The 4,633-nt window shown below is 37.9% G+C and overlaps 1 non-coding gene across 1 annotated transcript; it reads left to right on the forward strand.

Moving 5' to 3' along the window:
- The first annotated feature begins 2,198 nt into the window (after positions 1-2,198).
- TRNAP-UGG (transfer RNA proline (anticodon UGG)) lies at positions 2,199-2,265 on the forward strand. The gene has a single exon. It is a non-coding gene; the product is annotated as a tRNA-Pro (tRNA).
- Positions 2,266-4,633: the final 2,368 nt, after the last annotated feature.

Below are 4,633 nucleotides of genomic sequence, written 5' to 3' on the forward strand. Positions count from 1 at the left end.
TTCTCAGTCAGAGATCAGTCCAAGATATGCAGAAGAAGAAGAAGAAGATATTGGATTTCTATCCCGCCCTCCACTCTGAAGAGTCTCAGAGCGGCTCACAATCTCCTTTACCTTCCTCCCCCACAACAGACACCCTGTGAGGTGGGTGGGGCTGGAGAGGGCTCTCACAGCAGCTGCCCTTTCAAGGACAACCTCTGCCAGAGCTATGGCTGACCCAAGGCCATCTCAGCAGGTGCAAGTGGAGGAGTGGGGAATCAAACCCGGTTCTCCCAGATAAGAGTCCGCACACTTAACCACTACACCAAACTGGCTCTCTGCACAGGAAACTTTGAGGAGATTTATCTTGGCTAAAAGAGAGTCCCGGGGGGGGGGGGGGGGCTCCTTTGAGAGATCTCCAGAGATGAGGTGCATTTTCATCATCTGCAGAAGTTTCCAGAGTCATTTATTTGACATAAGCTCAACAGGATCCTAATCTTTTTTGATACTGCTAAACATCTAAAGCTATACAAGACTGGAGTTGATCCAGATAACTACAGAAAAGGTACAGATTGCTATCTTTCATTCTGGGACTAATTAAAGTTAAACAAAATAAAATCAGAAGGTGGGAAATTGAAATCTAGAAAGCTTGGAAGAAGAAGGGGCGAAGGGGGCGCCTGAACATAGAAGCTATTGAGATTTACAAACACCAGCACAACTTTAACAGAAAGGAAGAAGGCATTTCCATCCATCATTCTTGGTATCCAGCTCTGCAAAACACCCTACAGACTATAGATTGCAGAAATTCACAGAACAACCAGTACATTCCACAGAACAATCAGCACAGTCAACAACCATCTTCCTTATTTTCACACCCCTTCCAACCCTCCCAGCAATTAACACAGAAAAATGGTCACATTCAACAGCCAGTTTCCTTATCACTACCCTTCCAGGAAGCCCCACCAAACAATGGGCACATCCACAAACCTATTGCCCTTTCACCACACCCCCTCCAGCCTAGAAATAGCAGCTCTCCAGCAGCCCTGGCCTCACTCAATGCACAGCAGCCAAGAAGGCCAGAGCGCCTCCTCCGGCTGCAACGCCACTGAGGATGTTCTCCGCAGCCGAGAACGAAACGTCTGGAAGAAAAACTTTCTCCAGTAGAACACGGCACTTGAGCCCAAAAGATTCTACAAACCCTAATGATATTTTAGAAGCCTCTAGAGGAAAAAGGAAAATTTTTTTTAAAAGTGAGGCAGAAAGTCACAACCGCCATTTTGGAAAAAATAAAAACTTTAAAAATTAATATCTGAGCCCAGGAGGCTCTGAGGACAGCAAAATTGGGCTAATTGAAAAGAGCAAGCCTCACTCTTTTAAATCTGATAGTTGAAATTTAATTTGGTGAGGTCAAAATTTTCGGTGTTTTTACATGTCAGACCATAAACAAACCCGTGCAAGGACTGCTTCACTGGAGAAAATGCAGGTCCAATTAGATGCAATGGAAGCCAGGATAATGAAAGAGATGAAGGAGATGATAACTGCTTCCAAAAAAGAAATTAGAAAAGATATTGAAGAGCTAAAAAAAGATATAGAGGATCTCAGAAATGAGACTGTGGTGACATCAAAAAAAGTGCAAGAGGTGGAAGGGAGAGTGAAAGTACATGATTCCACCTTGTTAAAAATACAAGAAAAAGTGGCAATTCATGACTGCAAATTGATGGAGACCCAGATACGTCTGAGAGGAGTACCTGAGGATGAAGAAACTGATTTGAAAGAATATATAATAAAAATAATAGCAGAATTTTTGGAGGAAGATCCTGAAGGGACTAGAAACTGATTGACATGTTGTGGAGTACTAAAGATTTAGGCCTTATAACAAAGAAAATAGAGATTCTACCTAAAATAGCGGCTGATCATAACCCAATAATGTGGATTACAAAATTGTCTAAAAAGTCAAGAAGATGGAGATTGAATGAAGATTTACTACAGAATAAAGAAATAGGACATCTCTAGAAAATGAAACTAAAGCTTTATTCCAAATAAAAGATTGTGAAAGACAGTAAACAATTTAATAAATGGCAAAGGAAAATTTCAGAGTTTGTGTGGGCTGGGAAGAAACCAAGGATCAAAATGAAAATCTTAATAGATGCAAAAGAGAGAGGAGGATTCCAATTACCAGATTTAAAATTATATCATGAAGCAGTTATATCATGAGGAAGGACGGTGGCTCAGTGGTAGAGCATCTGCTTTGGAAGCAGAAGGTCCCAGGTTCAATCCCTGACATCTCCAAAAAAGGCTCCAGGCAAATAGGTGTGAAAAACCTCAGCTTGAGACCCTGGAGAGCCGCTGCCAGTCTGAGAAGACAATACTGACTTTGATGGACCAAGGGTCTGATTCAGTATAAGGCAGCTCCATATGTTCAGTTTGCTTAGTTTGGATAAAAGAATGGGTGACGCTGTTAAACTAAAAACTTTTAGTGTTGGAAGGTCATGGAAATAAATTTGGCTTGCACGCTTATATGTACTATGGGGAAAAAAGATGGATGGTTTTTTCTCTCACCATTATATAAGAAATAATTTGCTCAATACTTGGATGAAATATTAGAAGTATGGAGATGAGAGAAAACCGTTATGGATAGTGCCAGCAGAAGTAATAAAAATAACAGCTGATACGGGTGAAGAAAAGTGGTTGTCATACAATCAACTATTAAAAATACAAAATGGCAAAATAGAATTGAAAACTGCTGAAGAGTTGAATAATAAATATGATTGGTTACAAATGCAACAAATAAAGAGCTTGGTGGAAAATGATATTAAAATTGAGGGAATAAGAAGAAAGCAAACAGAAATGGAAAAAGTTCTGCTTGGAGACAATGAAAAATTAATTTCAAAATTATATAAATTACTTTTAAAATGGTCTACAGAAGATGAAGTAGTGAAATCTCAAATAATTAAGTGAGCAATTAATGTAAATAAAGAAATACAGATGGAAACTTGGGAATATTTGTGGAAGAATTCTATAAAGCTTTCGATGTGTCATAGTATTAAAGAGAACTGTTTTAAAATGATGTACAGATGGTATATGACTCCTAAAAAGTTGGCAAAGATGAACAATAAGATTCCAGATAGATGTTGGAAACGTAAAAAAACATGAAGGTTCTTTCTAACATATGTGGTGGACTTGTGAAAGAGCAAAAAAGTATTGGCAGATGATTCAACAATAAATTTCTAGGATCTTGGGATATGAATTTAAGAAAGTTGCAGAGACTTTTCTGTTGGGATTACAAATGGAAAAATTTCCAAAAGAAGATAGAACTATAATCTGGTACTTGCTTTCAGTTGCTAGGACACTATATGCGCAGTTGTGGAAGCAAGAAAAAATACCAGAAAAATGGGATTGGATGGTAAAAGTGGAGTGAAATGGACAAATTAACAAGAATTTTAAGAGACTATGACTTCGAAGTTTTTAAGATGGAGTGGAAAAAGTTTAGAAGATATGTAGAAAAAGAGTGGACATTAGACAATTTTTGATAATGATTGAGTTTTAGAAGGAAAAGAATATTAATCTTTGTTTTTATTAGTTAAGGGTACCTTTAAATGTTAGTATTTTAAGTAAATAACACCGGCGGGGTCAAGTAACGGGGGAGGGGTGGTTAGAAAGTAATATATGAGATAGATAAAAAGAAGTTATTGATGCAAGAAATAGATATTGTTACCATATGTTACTAAATAAAATTGTTTTAAACACGCAAAAAAAGACTCCATAGTTCACAAAATCTGTAGTAGAAGGATTTCAGAAGAAAGCAGGATGGAACGGCTAAGTTTTACATTCTAGCCATTTTGCTTCATCCCCTTTACCTGAACATAATTCCACAATTCATGGTGGGACAAAGACCTCTGTTTCCAACATAGCTGTTGTAAAAGGGAGTAATCAATCAGTCAGTACACTTTGCCAGTTCAGCACTTGAAAATCTTCCTTTGGACCAGTTAAGAAATTAGTTCCATCAAAAGTAAATATTTTTGGTAAAAGATATGCACTCTAATATCAGAAAAGTTCTTAGAATACTTCTTACCCAAACAAGAATTGTTCAATCAAGTTACTAACTTCCAATTTATTGTAAAGCTCCAGGGATATGTCAGAAGCCAATAATAAAAAATGAGATCTTGCCTAACATTACACTTGGGTATATTTTCCAAACCGATCAATGATTACTCAAAAAGCTGGTTCAATAAAATGCAGCTGCTACTTTTTTTTGTATGTTTATAATCATCTGCATGGAAAGATTTCCAGTATGTCACTGCATAGTTCCCCTTTCACTTGCAGTTGTGGATGGTCCCATAATATATATATTATGGTATAACAATATATAAGAACATAAGAAAAGCCATGTTGGATCAGGCCAACGGCCCATCCAGTCCAACACTCTGTGTCACACAGTGGCAAAAAAATTTATATATACACACACACACTGTGGCTAATAGCCACTGATGGACCTGTGCTCCATATTTTTATCTAAACCCCTCTTGAAGGTGGCTATACTTGTGGCCGCCACCACCTCCTGTGGCAGTGAATTCCACATGTTAATCACCCTTTGGATGAAGAATACTTCCTTTTATCCGTTTTAACCTGTCTGCTCAGCAATTTCATCGAATGCCCA

This window comes from Heteronotia binoei, chromosome 1, assembly GCF_032191835.1.
Source record: "Heteronotia binoei isolate CCM8104 ecotype False Entrance Well chromosome 1, APGP_CSIRO_Hbin_v1, whole genome shotgun sequence".
Classification (NCBI taxonomy): domain Eukaryota; kingdom Metazoa; phylum Chordata; class Lepidosauria; order Squamata; family Gekkonidae; genus Heteronotia; species Heteronotia binoei.